Source organism: Saccostrea echinata, unplaced genomic scaffold (assembly GCF_033153115.1).
Source record: "Saccostrea echinata isolate AGI-Se365-2 ecotype Australia unplaced genomic scaffold, CSIRO_AGI_Sech_v1 ptg000002l, whole genome shotgun sequence".
In the NCBI taxonomy this organism is placed as follows: Eukaryota; Metazoa; Mollusca; class Bivalvia; order Ostreida; family Ostreidae; genus Saccostrea; species Saccostrea echinata.
Genome location: NW_026889751.1, coordinates 25,621,767 through 25,638,900, shown reverse-complemented (window position 1 = coordinate 25,638,900; position 17,134 = coordinate 25,621,767). Strand labels below are relative to the sequence as shown.

The following is a 17,134-nucleotide window of genomic DNA, read 5'->3' as shown; positions in this document are numbered from 1 at the left end:
ATCGCACCACCGACTATTCCTCCTACATTTGAATCGGAAACTTGAACAAGATGTTTATGATAAACACATATGCCCCGAGAGTGGCTATTTCTAATGAAAGATATAAATAAAATGAGTTTTAACAAATTAAAAAATTAATAAGTTCTAATTGTAATGGCAACTGTTAGAGATGTTCCAAAAGCAACTCCCCCACCCTCTTATGATGCCCAATTACCTACAAGCTTTTTTTTAAATTATGCAATTGTGTTTTAAGTATTTTATCTGAATACAAGAAAAAGTATATGAGTAATTAGTCAATCAGATTTCAGCCAAAGTGAGTGCACATTTTGTTTGATTTCTCACATACATCTTCTTAAAGTGCCCCATAATATATATTCGTGTTTTAAATTTCAAAGAATTTAATTGAAAAATAGGATAAATACAGCCATTTAAGTAAGTAATTCATCACATGTGCATGTATTTCCTTGCGTTTAGTTTTAACAGTACCATAATGATGTAACACATTATACTGAAATAACTATATACGTACGGTAAAAGCGTATTTTCCCCCCAGTGAAAGCCAGATTTTGAAAATCTTTAGAAATTTAAACAAATATTAAACATTGAATGAAAAATCTGAATTAACAAATATATAGTAGTATGGAATTAGATTATTGACAGTTCTTGTTTCTGTTACATCACAAACTATTTAAATTTGTATTTGTAGGAAAGAAGACAAAATGGACAAAATTTGTTCAACTTTGACTATAGAATTAACAGACTGCAAGCCTGCTCCGGTACAATATCTAAATATTTCTTTGATATTATGATTCTTCAAAATAAAGTAGTCAGTTGCCAGTCTGAGCTCAAGCGAGAAGGTCAGGGCAGATACAGCAATTTATCATTGAGTCAAATGCTGACTGACGTTTTTCATACAAATTCTTAGGCCATTATTTACACACAGAATTGCCGACGGATTTTTCCGTTATTTCCCGATTATGACAAGGAGCACACGGCAGGTGTGACCGGTCGGCAGGGGATGCTCACTCCTCCATGGCACCTGATCCCACCTCTGATGTTGGGAGGTCCGTGTTTGCTCTGCTCCTATTTTGAATTGTTTGATTTCACTTAAAATTCCTTAAAGACCTATAATTATCATTTATATTGTAATAAGGGACAGCATTATTAAAAAAAACTTATATACTTACATGTGTAATTGTGCTGGTGTGTTCTTAAATCATACTAGTTTAAATATAGGACTTTGAACATAATATTATATGAAATGAAACAGAAGAATGGGGAGATGTGATACTTTTCTTTGGAATATTGATTAATTAAATTTGTCACAAATTTGCATGTTAAATATGAGAAATAATTTATGTATTATCTATGCTTGTATCATCACTACAATAAATAAAACATGGCTCTATCTATTAAATTCATTGTATAGTACAGAATGTGATAATTTGGGCATATTTTTCTGTGAATGCAAATCAAAAATAACGGAAAGAGTTCAAATAACAGAAATATTTAATTCAACAGGTAAGCAGTGACATCAATCCTGATGTAAATTATCTCTCTTTTAACGCACGCACTCTCTCTTTCTCTCATTCGCTCACACATTGAAGAGCGTATTGCTACATGTATATCCTCACAAACATCGTTACGGGGATTAATAAATCTGTCATTAAGCCCAAATACTCACACTCTATATACAATGTAACAGACAGCTAAATTTTATTGATTGCAGTGATGGTACAAGCATTCATATGATACGTACGTTTTTGTATATTTAACATGCAAATTTTTGAACAGTTTTAATTGACCAATGTTCCAATGAAAAGTACCTTATTCTGAGAATACCTTAGTTTCATTTTAAATAATATTAAATCATTTCAATATTTTGTGAATGTGAATTTTAAGTTATGTTCAGAACGCTTGGAAATACCACTCATGTTTTGGAAGAGTTTTCAAATAAACTTTAAATTTATTTGTTGTGTAAAAAAAATAAATAAATAAAAATTAGGTTTTCAAATGTTCTGCAATTTATTTGAATAACCGTATCTCAGAGAATTAAAGAGAAAAAAGAACCATTATGCATGTTTTCACATTTTTACGCCTTCCCCATAAGTTGGAGAAAGCAATTCAAGCCTCGGGATTTTGTCACATACTGAAGGCCATTCTTTGACTCCAAACTTCTGAAGTAGGAACCCATATTTTTTATAAGTGTCCTATGCAATCAGAAGACTTACTTTGTAAAGTGACATTAAGAATTTGATAATATTTATTTGGAGTGCCAGTACAGTGTTTCTGGAAAAGATAGTTAAATAACCGCACCCGGTATTTAGTATTTCTGAATTTTTTTTCCTTGAAAAAGGATTTGGCCCTTCATTTCACCAAACTTCAATCTCTTTCACTCACAGACGTTTAGTTTCAAATTTGTTTTAATTGGTTCAGTTGGCATTTTGTACGAAGAAAGACTGGAAAATGTGAAAAGTTTACAGATGACAGAAATTGGACATTTACCAATCTATGACTAATTTCGATTGGATCTGAAGTGACGAAAGATTGTCGGACATCTTCATTGACCTTGATTATTCAATTTCATGCAATTATATGTGAAGATATACAACCAATGAGTACACTTTCTGTTGTGATCGAATGTGACTTCATTTGGGAAACATGATAAATTAGATATTTTAGATATTAAACATAATAAATTAGATATTCAATCTTCTATAAAAAATGACTTCATACTTACTTTTAACAGCAGTGCAATAAATTGCATCTGATGTAGTATTTCCAAACTTGTTCGAGGCAGTTATTGTAAACCACAAAGGTCCTTGCAACTCAACACTAGGTATGTAGCTGTGAGTCTTGCCATATCCTTCATCACTTATGTTTGTTTTAAGAACTTTATAAGATTCTGCCAAATACACATCAGTTGCATATGAAATTTGAAAGCTTTGATCATCTTCACCATTGAAGTTAGAAATCCAGGATATCTTTATGAACAAGGAATTTTCACAGATCACTGTAAAGTTGGTAGGCACTAAGGGTGGCCCTGGTAATGAAAATACAAAAAAAATGTAACTAAAACAAAGAATAATTTCCTTAGAACGAATATCAATTATTTCATATCTCGGCCTTGTTCTCAATTCAGTTTGTACATGATGAGATGGATTGCTACATGTATAACCTTCACAACAACTACCGTTAAAGATACTGACGTTGTTCATTCAAATTGGCAATCTGAGTAAGATCTTGGCTTTATTAATCTATTGTATCAATCGCTTGTAATGGGTTTCCTGGGAAAGCTATTTTGATTAACAATCTGTGATAAACTGATTTTTTTGCCTGTGAGAGAGCTTTTGGAGTGCTACTGAACTGCTAAGCTGTGCAAAATAGACCCCAAAACAGTTTCTGGGTCTACTTTGAGACTGCTTTCTGACAGGTTGGCACCGCATTTTTTTTTTTTTTTTTTTTTTTTTTTTTTTTTTTTGTCTTATATAAAGGATTTTCGAAGAAATTTTTTCCTTTCATTTCCAAAATACATTACAATCCCAATATGCATTTTGTGCCTGTTAGTGAGAATACTTAGAGGATAATTGTCCTTGTCTTTCGTAAATAAAAATGACGGAAATATTCCTAAAGTGCAGCGCCACAGCACAAATCCCTTGTCAAATGTTTACTCCTTAAACAAATGTTAAATGTAATCCTACTCTAGGCTTAGGGACGATGATCTAGAAAATATTATAATTATACACATTATAACGAACGGTTCAACATTTTCCACCCCTTATTGCTCAGGTGATTTTTCAGTTCTTAGAAAATTCTTGAAATAGATTTACTCTTTATTTTTTCTTGTAAAAAGGCTTCTTATCAGCTCATTTTCATCTCAAAATTCACACGTTTTTTTTAAATGATATCAAAGTTAATCATGTTCTTTAATGCTGGAATAGCGTACAAACTCTTTAAAGAATTACTTACTTGTTGAATCCACATGGAAGATCCTGGTAAAGTCACCAATTTCATTTTCAACTCTAAAAATATAATTTCCAAAGTCCTCTGTTTTAACACTATCTTTGTAGAATGTGATGTTTTGGACTACATCTCCACTCGTGTACATGAAAATGCCATTTTTGACTCCACCTCCCCTCCCGAATGAAAATTGAAATTCTAACAACTTATTGTTACAGCAAAGAAAATGAAAAAGGATTTCAGAAAACCAGGTTATTGAAGAAAAATGACATGTTTGGAGCTTAAATCCCCCCCCCCCCCGTAAAAATCGAGTTTCCGATACGTTATTGCACAAATGCAAGACACTCCCATTTATATTCCAAATATATAAATGGGCTACTGTGATAAATGAAAGAGATTTCAGGAAACTATTTTATTTTTGTTGTTTTGCCTTAATGGTAAAAATCGAAATTCCGAAACCTTATTGCACATCAACAGGAAACAGCAATCATATTCCAGAAGATAGATTGGTTACTGGAAAAATGTAAGAGGAGGTCAGGGAACCAGGTTTTTGTAGAAAAAACGTCATTTTTGACCCCCAAACTCACCCAGGGTGTAAATCGAAATTCAAAACCTTATTGCATTCTCCATAAGTGCAAAGAATGTAATGGAAATTCTAACCCAACAAAGGACACAATTGATTGCAACTAATTTTTGTAATTTTTCTTGATTTTTGCAGGAGTTACTTTTTACTGTTGTGTCAACACCATTATCCATAATTGTCTATTGTATGCACCGTACATGGATATATTTCCATACTTGTCCGTTGTATTTATTCATTTAACACATCATACTTAGTAGTAAAATTATAAACCAAATTTTAGACCCTACCTATTTAAAAAAAAAACCTTTAAAATCAAATTTGCATAATATCTCATTTTAATGTTAATATTTGCATTTAATTCTACCCATTCATCCTTGCTTTGCCCCTTTTTGTTTTTTTTTTTCTTCAGCTAAGAAAGGTTACTTTCAGTCTCATAATATTTAAGGAGCTTGTTGGACATGTTTTGAGTTTTTTGAAATGCACTGGATAGGAATGTTGTATTTGTATGTTTGTTTGGCCAATTAAATAAGATATTTTTGTTTTTAAAAAATGTCCTTCCATACAACATTTTGCCGGGTACAGAATTTAATTTGAACTTCAATCTCAGAGTTAAAAACTTACATTTCACAAACAAATTTGAAGTTATACTAGCATATGGACCCATTCCATTGTCTGCTAATACTTTGTAAGTTCCATAGTCCAAGCAGTTTGTTGAAGATATTTGTAGTGAGCTTTTCTTCACATTATAGTCTTTTCTTATAACACTGTTGTTTCTAACAAACATCCAAGTTATATTAGATGACGGATTTCCATCCACTTCACAAACTCATTGAAAACTTTCATGTTCTTTCACGGAATAACTTTGATTCCAATTTGACGTTATAACATTGATGTCTGAAAGGAAGTTAAGATAATTTTTTAATTCAAAATAAAGCAAGAACCTATGAGCCATAGCACTTTCTTGTGTAATCTTGACCTTGCTGACTTAAACGATTTTCCTCTAATTCTCTTGACACTATAAATTCTATGTTTGTTGAAATAATTTCAATTTTCTATCTTAATATTTCAATCCTTCTGAAAAAAAAAAACAAGATGTGTTTGTGAAACACTTATGCCCCCGTATGGCAACTCAAAACAAAGGTTAAACTTTCTCAAATGCAAATCAAATATGATGTTGGTACCCAAAGTAAGGTCTTGTCTCGAGGAATATACCTGTAAAATATAAAAAAAACTCCTAGCAGCAACCATTGAAAAGATATGGAAAAGATAAAAGTTTTCAAAAGTAGGTCAAACATCAAGGTCAAGTTCAAATGGTCAAAATTAATAGTGCCCAAGGAAAGGCCTTCTCACAAGAAATACACATTTGAAATATGAAAGCCCTATCACCAACCATTCAAAAGTTATGGGCAAAGTTAAAGTTTTCCAAAAGTAGGTCAAACATCAAGGTCAAAGGGTCAAAGTTGTTGGTATCAAAAGGAAGGTCTTGTCACAACAATTACATATGTGAAGTATGAAAGCCCTAGCACCAACTATTCAAAAGTTATGGCCAAGGTTTAAGTTTTGTAAAAGTATTCAAACTCCAAGGTCAAGGTCAAAGGGTCAAAGTTGTTAGTATCCAAAGAAAGGTCTTGTCACAAGAATTACATATGTGAAGTATGAAAGCCCTAGCACCAACCGTTCAAAATTTATGGCCAAGGTTAAAGTTTTTCAAAAGAAGGTCAAACTCCAAGGTTAAGGTCAAAGTTTTTTGGTATCCAAAGGAAGGTCTTGTCACAATAAATCCACATGTAAAATATGAAAGCCATAGCTTCAACCAATCAAAAGTTATGGACAAGGTTAAAGTTTTTGCGGACAGACAGACAGACAGACAGACGGACGGACAGGGCAAAAACTATATGCCCCCGAATCTTCGATTACGGGGGCATAATAATCTTAATTCAACTTTACATTAGTTTAGTCCAATTAAGTTTTTTTTTTTTAAATATTCATGTTCTATCTAATTTTATTACAAAGGATGCTCGCTTTCTAAAAATACTAAATGTGGAATTTGAGCAGTCTGTAACCTTCTGGAAATCACTTTACTTATAACTGACTGAGAATAATTATTTTATATACCTATAAACTGCAAATTTATTTTTTTATTTCGACCTTTTGAATTTGAATCTTAACGTAGTATACTTATTTACCAGTAAAAAGGATAAGTTTGTAAAAAACTGAGGGCCACGTGTGGCAACTCATGGCAAAGGTTAAAGATTCTCAAATGCAAGTCAAACTTTAAAGTCAAGGTCAAGATATTAAAAATAATGGTACCCAATTAAAGGTTTTATCACAAGAAAAAAATTGTGAAATAAGAAAGCCCGAGCACCAACTGTTCAAAAACTATGGCCAAGGTTTAAGTTTTTCAAAAGTAGTCAAACTGCAAGGTCAAGGTTAATCTGTCATAAACATGTAAACTCGAGGGAAGGTCCCTACACAAGGAATACGCATGGAAGAATGGAAGCCCTAGAATCAACATTTCAAAAGTTAATGTGAAGGTTTGAGTTTGGTAAAATTTTGCAGAAGTGGATAAAACTCCAAGGTCAAGGGGTTAAATGTGTTGATACCGAGAAATGTCTTGTCACAAGAAAAAACACTTATGAAATATGAAAGCCAATGCTCCAAACAATCAAAAGTTATGGGCAAGGTGAATGTTTTATGGACAAACAGACAGACAGATGGACCGACGGACAGGGCAAAACAATAACTATATGCCTCGTAACCTTCCATTACATAAAGAGCCTGTACGAACAACATAAAGGATGCGGGTGTGCGAGCATTAAATTGTTAATGCATTTTCTTTATTCACACATTGCTCATCTTTATTTATTTATTTTATTTTTTCATCTATAAGTAAAACAATGGAAGGCCTTATTGCGAGAATAAAATGTTCATTGCATGCCGGTATATAACTGTAATTTTTTTTTTCAAATTGCTTTTTTATTCTAAAGCTTTTGTATGTAGTAAACCCAAAAACACAAGTAGTCTCCTTTTAAGTGCGGAATTCTGAAAATTATACGGTGTTGCCACCGTTGGTGAGAAATAAAATCTATAGAAAAAGTTACTAAGATAAGAAATAGAACCTCTTTCAAATCTGTAAATCTCATGCCGCTGGGTCATAGGTTCTGGTGTTAGGATAGAGCTGTGTTGAATCTGCAGTGAAAATGCATTATTTCTTTGAAAATTCTATCTGTTCCTGGGCATATCAGAGCAAGGAAAGTTTTAACAAGCAAAGGTATTTTACCAGATTTTTGAACATCTGGACATTTGGTCAAGTGTCCTGGTTCTGGCCAGGGCTCTATAAGTTTGTACTATTCTACTGAGAGAAGGCATTTCCCTTTGTCAATCACTTTGATGATTAGTTACTGTAAATTATGTATTTGAAAGTGTAATAGAATATAAGAATTCTGTGAGAATTTTATTGTATGAAACAAAAAGTACTCTTCATAGTTTTAATGATCAAGTAGACTTGAAAAAGAATAGATAAATACAAATGTGACAAAAATAACATATCTTATTGAATGTTCTTCAAAAACCAAGATCGTCAATGTTAGAGGTTTTGATATTGGGTTTAAAATAGTACAGAAGCACCAACAGTGTGTTAAGAGTCTGCATGGTGATAATGATAAATGCCCTAATGTAGATTTTCCAAAGGGTTTGGAAAAGTTTTGGAATTCCATGGAATTCCATGGAATTCCAAACATTTCCATACAAGAGTCTAAAAGTGTTTTTGGAATCTTTTGGAATTTGAATAACAAATTTGGACTTAGACATTTTGAGGTTTGGAAAGTTGTGGAATTCTATGGAAAAGCTGATAAAATGAGAAACTTAGACATTTTCTGCTCTGGAAAGCTGTGGAAAATAACTTAGAATTTTTTCTTAAACTGTCGGCTCATAGTACAATTACGTCGAGATCGATGTCGGGCTCGATGAACAATTAATTTAAACTACAGCCCGCCAAAATTCAACAATTCGGCTGCCATGTTGTTTTGTTGGACAGAAGGAAAGAGAGTGTCACGAAGAAGGGAACTGCTGTCATTATTAGCTTGGAATGGAATTTGTATTTTGACAAAAGATGCAGACATTTTAAGACCCGGTAGGTACAATGTACAGTAATCAGTATTTTATGTGTTCTTGAAGTTGAATGGATAATTGACTGTTCCTCAGTCTGGGCACCACACACATAGAATGCCCGACGATGAAACCATTAGGGCGAGTTTCATTTCTTTAATAATTATTGTACAACTCTAAACATCTCTTATCAAAATATGTTTGAACAATGTGTGGATTTCAACCCGAATTTCCTCCGTTCGTACATGTCCTTAGACCTCGCTATATATGCTAGTGGCACGTTGCCAATTGCGCCACGACAGTCCATGTTACATCGTACACAGACATCATAACACTATTAGTGTCTCCAATATGTTGCAACATGCAACATCTAAATTGGCTGTCTTTACCATGTTTACAACAAAGAAAAAACGTGTAGATGGTGGTAGACTAATAATGCTCTATAAGCTGTCTATATGATATAAAGTTGTGCACAACTTAGTTGCGGTAGACCCAAGCCTCTATTTAGTTTCACAGACTACCACCAACAAAGGCATTTCAAGTCTTCCTTACTTTCAGACCTTTAGTACTTGCACAGATAATTTAAATATAGTCCCCCCCCCCCCCACCACCATTATGGAAATTTATTTCTCTTCCATGCTCAGTGGTGTCGGCAGCCTCTTTGGGGCCAGTTCAGAACTCTGGTCCGAATTATTAGCTAATAACATTCCTTAGTACATGTACTACTTACATTTACAGAGTAAACTGTAAATAATTGTATCTATTTTTTAATGCATGTTCATGATCATTCACAGCACTTACTTTTATTATTTTATAGCTGAAGTACTCGATTTGCACAGCGCCGGCATATAATCATCAAGTTTGATGAAATGTCCTAATATGTAGATGTAGATGCTAAGTCATTCAGTCACCTAGCTTGTGAGAATGGTGAGAGCCTGCTCAAATTATCATTCAGCACAAATAAACTAACATTGTTTTTATTAATTAATGTTTTATAGCGTAAGATTTTTTTTATTGAACAAGTAACAAGAGGTTTATATTCTTAATTCCTTAATAATGCATAACAATTATAACTTTTGACAGGTAATCTAAACATGCTAAATGCTACATGCATAATCATTTTACATTTTATTTAAGTATAAATATTAAAAATGACTATACTCTATGACATAAAATCATGCATGCATTATTTACAGGAATGCTCACAAAAAGGACAAGAGCGAGAGAGCTGTATGGAAATTTACACAAAGGTAAGATTTTTTAATCATTTTCCTAATCAATAAAATCAAAAGAATTGAAATTATGTGTTTATCAATGTTAGCCAGGCATTGAGAAAAGTTATTATGAACCTTAGACTCCACTCTTTTAAATATATTTTAGTTATTTTAAGAAGTTGTTGCTTTTAACTTGTTTCCTATGTCAGTTCTCTGTCCTGTTCACAAGTTTTTACCTACGCCTTGTCAATGTCATTCATCATATTGTGACAGAGATCGGGCTTGGGATGTCTTTATGCATTACGTCAGCCGGACTTTATCGTAATGTGATACGATAGCGGCCAAGGGTAGTCCGGGTATACATGGGTATAAATACGAGCGCTCTGCAGAAAGCTGGCAGTTGCCAGTCGGAGCGCAGTGTAGACGGTTGTTCAAGGTATAATAGTGAGGTACGGCGGAGGTTAATAAGGCTTGTAATTAATACAGTATACGGTGTCTAGTATACTGGGTTTACATTATTCAGGTTAATAAAGTTGTAATTACTTTTCCTCGAATTTTATTAAGATCTGTCTGTGTACAGGACAGAGACCTCGAAGATCCGTACCTGTCCTGGTACTGATACATGCAGGACACAGACCTGTCTGAGTACAGGACCTATCCCGGATTTGAGACCCGTACCTGTCCTGGTACTGATACATACAGGATACAGACCTGTGTGAGACCCATACCAATAATTGTTTAAAGATAGTTGTATGCTTTATGTTAAGGATAGGAAATCCTAATATTAATTATATGTATATACTGACTCGTTTATTTTTCACATCCTTTGTCACTTATCATTTTTAATCATTTGTTTAATTAATTGTCTTGATTAAGGATCTACCCAGATTCACGGACCCAAACACGTTACAATATTCTTACACAAACCTATAACCTTAGTCGCAGATATAAATTTCCAGAAATAAAGAAGTACATGTATACATGTACTAATATATTATCTTACTCAATACTGAATTGTTGAGGCATGGAAGTTACATGTATTTATAACAGTTTATTTAATATTTTCTTAATTTTTCAAAAAAAAAAAATATGAACATATATTTGCATGTTTGAAGCCTAGAACAAATGTATTCTATATATTCACTTTATTATATATATGTTATTTGCTTTGTCTATATTTTTGTTATGTTTTAAATGCCAATGTGCATTTAAAGCAATTACATATGCCTATAAATTCGTCTTTTCCTCTTTTCAAGGGTCAGTTAACGGAGTAAGCTGATATGGAGGATAATATATCAAAGGCAGCATAGGCGTCCAAACTCCTGTTCAAGGTGCTTTTAATCAGAAGCTTAAGAGACAAAAGACGAGCCATTGACAAGGCAAAACTGAATGTTTTATATGGTATATAAATTATATTTACTAATGTACTTTTTTTCATACCTTAACTTTATTTGCTGAATGTTTTTAAGGGTACATAGTTTATGTAATTTACAATGTTCTCTCTCATATTCAAGGTTAATTAACTTAGACACAATCATGTCTATTTATTTTTTTTTAATTTCACAACTTCCATTAGTTTAAAAAGAAATCAATCCTAATCTGAACAAAAAATTACAAGATAATAAATTCCTATTCTACAGTATTAAACTGATCTGCCAGGTTGAAAGAACCAATTGTCTTATATAGCTTTAGTTTATTATTTGTCATATATTTATACATGAGATAGATATCATACATCTTTATGGTAATCTTTTCTTTCAGAAATTGAGCAAGAAAAGTTTGAAGTGTCTTTGGGAATGATCAACATCAAACTTGCTGAGCTTTTGAAGCCGTCGTACCGTCGTACTGATAGTTGACAGGTCAAGGTTACTCTAGTTCTAGTGTTGTACTGAAGTCCTGGAGGGGAGGCTGTGATGACAGGGTCAGAGGACGGAGGATTTACCATAAAATATTAAAGAACATTTTATTTACGTATTCATTTTAGAAATACATGATTATTAGCACATACTCTAAATCTTCTATGTATTGACATACATCCTTGCATAGAAATCACGTTTTCCTATTTGGATGGTATGGGAAATTGGAGGGACAGTCAGTTTACTTTGATATCGTGAACCCGTTATGCACAAAAGTCCAGACATTTACAATACTGAAGTTATTCTGGAGGAATAAGTATAATTAGTCCTTATCACTGTTGTTATTCATTTCTTGATCTCTTGATCTCATTATTTCTTTCGTGCATTGAGCATGGTATATTATATAAATATGCACTTTAATGTGGTTTACTTGCTTTGACACTGACATGAGAAATATGTATTTTAGTATTTTTCTTGATTATCATTAATTAATTAAATTTTGGTTATAGGGCGTAATTTGATTGGATAAAAAATTAGTTTAAGTCGGATAATCTGTGTTGCCAACGTCACAATGACTTACGTCAAAAACGTAACAATCCTCTTGACGTTACATTTAAAATATGCACAATTTGAAGGCATTTTAAAGGAGAAATTGTTTATTTTCTACACGTAATGGTGGAAAATCAAATTATAAGGAATGATTTTAATAGCTACTCAAGTTACACTGCTATAATCTGGGTTGGAACAGTTTACGCTTTTTTATAAAACGCTTTGCAGTTTATAAAGCGTAAACTACCCCAACCCAGGTTATACCAGTATAACTTGGGTAGCTATTAAATTTATTCCTTAAACAATATTTACCAACTAAAAAGGACATCATCGTCTCATTACATATCAGTAGTCCGACATTGAATTTTAAGAAGCACAACACAAAAAATTCTCATCAGAGATCTTCTGTCTGTAGGTTGAATATCTCTAGTTCACAAATTATATTAATTTTAAAAAATTTTCAATATCAAATCTCATTAACAAGCTATCATGAACATAATTGTTTTAATATACTAAAGACATAGATTTCTGCATTGGGCCACATACTAACCTGGAAACTTTATGCTTTTTTATTTATGAAAATTAACGAAGCTATTGTGGCTTCTTCGCCAGTTACCGAGGTATGGAGAGTACATTAAAATCTCTGTTATTGGATTTTAAATTCACGAAAAGTGGTCTTTCTTAACCTATTCAAAAGTTGTAGGTAAGTTTTAATTTTGACGGAGAAATTCGACAGGAAATAGCACAAAGATACTAGTATTTCTTTTAAAAACCATGGGGAAAATGTTTATTGCATTCTGCAATGACGTAAAGACTTCACATGCATGTTTAACAGTGAAGAAAGTTTTATACTCTACAAAAATGTAACCGAAAACGTGACTTTTGATCGAAGAAGTTTGACTATAAGTACTAGTAAGTACTAACATTAATAGTGCTGGTATTAATATTGGACTTTTGCGAGAACCACTGACTTTTACAATCGACGGCTTACTTTGGCATTTAAACCTGCCTTACTTATGGAGGCACGGAATTGATAATAGACAAGAAAACCTTAGAAGTGGTTATAGACAGGTGTTAGGGGCACAAACATGATTTACCGGTATTCAATCAACGCAATAGACACGGGATGCAGAATTACATAACTTAGGTTACCTTATACGTAAGAGGTAGTATCTTCTTTCAATCTCATTTTCTGAAAGAATCAAATAAGGATGAAAAATATTCCGGAAGGAAAACTAAGCTAGAGTTGGTCAATGTGGGAAGAGAGAGAGTTGAGGGTAGAGTGGTGGCCGTTTCCTTGCTAGAAAACGTTTAATGTGCGTTGAAATGGGCCATTATTATCGTTTAATTAACAGTTAAGCTTAATATTTTTTTTTTTCGCAAAAAGAGCTTGCATACATTGTCTTAGTGTAAAAGAAAGCCGTCGATTGTAAAAGTCACCGCTTCTCGCAAAAGTCCATTAGTACTAGTACAAGATAGATTTAATCCACTAACATTATAAAACTGAAAAAAAAAATACATATTTAAGAACAATATGCCCACGGACCACAACGCTCACGCGAGTTGGCTGTTCTTCAAAGCTGATTTTTTTTTAAAAGTTTCCCTTTAATTTTAGGAAAATTTGACTCTATATAATGAACTAAAATCTGGATACGTGGATCGATATTTATTGTGTTGATTTGAACAAACTTCAATATAGCTTTTTGAGGATGTTTCCTGTTTAATTTTATACACTGTTTGACTAATCATTGCTTTGCTGTCCTTGAGAAAAAGATTTTAAAGATTTTTCTCAATATATGAATTCCTGTGTTAAAATTTGATTTCCTGTTATGGCCCCACCCTACCCAAGGGTTCATGATTTGAACAAACCTGAATATTCAATGATATATAATATGACAATCACTGTCAAGCAAACTGGGTGTCAATGATTACAGCATTTCCCATCTCCACAATTTTGGTCCTAAAATGATTGTATGTGTTTTTGCACTTATATGCCTTTTAATCAATGAAAAACTGCAAAAAAGCTTCAAACAATAAAAAGTTGAATATGTTTTGTGTAGATAAGGGAGGGTTGCGATTGTGGGATTGCTGAAATGTAATTTTAAAAGTGTCAGTCAAATTCGATGTTGTTTTTTGAAAGGGGGCACAAGCTTACAAGCAATAGGAAAATGCAACGGGTGTAGCAGAGAATTAAAAAGAAACCATGCAAACACCTTTTTTTTAAAATCCTCCCCCTTCTCTGTAAGCACCAATAAGAATTGTGGTTTTTCTTCTCAATAACCACCACTTATGATTGTCATTTTTTCAAGCCATACATATTAAATTGATAGGAATATTATTGAACTGCTTGTAAACGGGCCTTTTTAATCTAAAATATTATTATATAACCTGTGAAATACATTATATCATATATAAAATTGACAAATTTCTCTAAGATGGAATTTATTTCGAATATTGATTTGTCTCCAATGCAATTACGATAATTACAAAACAAAACATAAAATGATGTATACACAATAAAACAGCAAACAAATGTTCATGTACCTACATGTATGGCCAATAACTGTTACTATCCTTAAAAGTAACTGTAATGATCAGACCCCCCCCCCCCAAAAAAAAAAATAAAAATAAAAAATAAACATGCATACAAAATACGCTGTACATATATATCACCCTATTGCTCGCCAGATATAATATAGGAAATTTGTCCCAATTTAATTACTAAAACCAATCTAATATGCTGCATGGTTATAATGTACAAAAGAACATCTAAAAGCTAGTTGATGTATTGACCACTGAAAAGTCAATGATAAACTCCTTTCAGTTTCCCACTTTACAGTAACCCCTTTATCAATCACACTCGGTGATGTAAAAGTTAGTTGATATATATGTATTACCAAAATGCAATTACTTGACTGACAAAATACAGTCAGTGCAACACAAACTGCTTGATTTAGAGCTGGAAAGGAGGCTGGTCACATGATCAAATTCCTTAAAGCCTGTTCATGATACAAAAGAATTACATGTACATAGATTTAAAACTAATTAACTTACAAAATACAGTCAGTGACACTCTCGTTGATTTAGGACTGGTAAGGAGCCTGTGATTAGCTGTACAAGAACATTGTTGATTGTTGAAGGAACTATCCATCACCAATGACAACACAGAGACAGCTGTAGTAGAGGTACTCTGATTGGTTCCCGTTATAACTGTGTTTTTACATCTCCATGACACAGGGTTTCCTCCGTGGCTACAGGGTTTCCTCCTGATAGTTGACAGGTCAAGGTGACTCTAGTTCCATTGTTGTACAGAAGTCCTGAAGGGGAGGCTGTGATAACAGGGTCAGTAGATGGAGGATCTACCATAAAATATTAAAGATCATTTAGAGTATGCTCTTGTCTTGAAAAAACAAAGAAAATAGATCTCTGTATTTTAACAATTTGTTTTTTTAACAAACTTCTCTTGCAGATAAGTTTGGAATTACCAATCAACAAATTATGTTAACGGTGATTTAGGCTTGCAAAGTGTTTTTCATGCTCAGTTACGTAGTATTCAAACCGTCGGAGCCATCGCTTTCCAACGTTATTTTGGTTAGGTTTGTGATGTCATACCCTAGTTAAAAAAAAGTTAATGATATTCATTTTTTTTAAATTTTTTTTTTATATTATTAAGAAGTATTACTTGTATTTCACGTACTATTTGGTAATCTACATTTCTGGTGTGCAGTTATAAAAACATTAAGGCCCTTAATCTCAGAAAAAAATCTAAAGTTTCGTAGTTAATCAAAGTATCGAAGTATTTACTACACATAAGTATCTTTAGCTACAAAAAAAACTATAATAGTAAACTTAAGTTAATCATTGTTATAGTAGTCGTCGCTGTGCATTGACCCTCCGGATAATAGTGCCAAAAAAACTTTTTTATAATAGTATAGCTAAAGTCAAATATATAAAAATTGAGAGAGAGAGAACGGCTAGATAGCTATAGACCGAGGGAAACCCTGTAATCAGAAAAGCTCATCTGAGCCTTTCGCTTAGCTGAGCTTGAGAATGCTCAATTTAAAGAGGGTAACCCGATTAGTACACCGCAAAAATACGTGCAATCATCGGGGCCCTCTATACAACAGTTATATAATTGCGAATGAAAATGTACAAAAATTTACAATATGGCACAATTGGAATACATTAGAAAAGTATAAATTATTCGGAAATTTAAAAAGAGATAATTTGATGGTTACGAAGGTTAAAAGTTATTTCTTGTTGTTTTCGTGGTAGAAGAAACCCACGAATTAATGTCCTACACGAAATGTTAGTTACAAAGTACAGTATCATGTATGTATACCAACCACGAAATTCAAATTCAATCAGTATTTTTCCACAAACCACGAAATTTTGACCCCTACGAGAACGATTGATTTCATAGTAATACATTTCCCACATATCACTAGAGGATTTTGCAGTTGGTGAAAAACGTACATGTACATGTAGAATTAATTGTGTTCATATAAACTGAACACCAAAATATTGAAGAAAAAAAATTGTGCAATACTTTGGTAATCGAAGCTGACATGAGTTCAAATGAGTCCCATAGATATTCAGGTGCCATACCATGGAATAGTGAATCAACTCCTACATGGTTAATCGACCAAGTTTTTCAATCAATGGTAGTGAAAAGGCATCTGAAGCCACATCTTAAATAATTTAGTTATCCTTTCTTTTCATAATTTACACATTCTAAAGAAGGCTGAATGTATGTATCAAAGAAAAGTTTTCGTGTGTGTAATGGACGATTTTTTTTAACATTTTGTTAAAAGAAAATAATTGATAACTTGAAGATTAAAAAAATACCCTAAATTAACGTGAGA

At 32.8% G+C, this 17,134-nt stretch overlaps 1 protein-coding gene and 1 long non-coding RNA gene across 2 annotated transcripts in view; one reads left to right on the top strand and one right to left on the bottom strand.

Moving 5' to 3' along the window:
- The window catches only part of LOC133178191 (synaptogenesis protein syg-2-like), a 142,651-nt gene that overhangs the window by 113,195 nt on the left and 12,322 nt on the right, over positions 1-17,134 (bottom strand). The gene's annotated exons all lie outside the window — the stretch shown is intronic.
- On the top strand, positions 8,583-9,901 carry LOC133201973 (uncharacterized). The gene is made up of 3 exons (XR_009723175.1): positions 8,583-8,675; positions 9,468-9,577; positions 9,847-9,901. It is a non-coding gene; the product is annotated as an uncharacterized LOC133201973 (long non-coding RNA).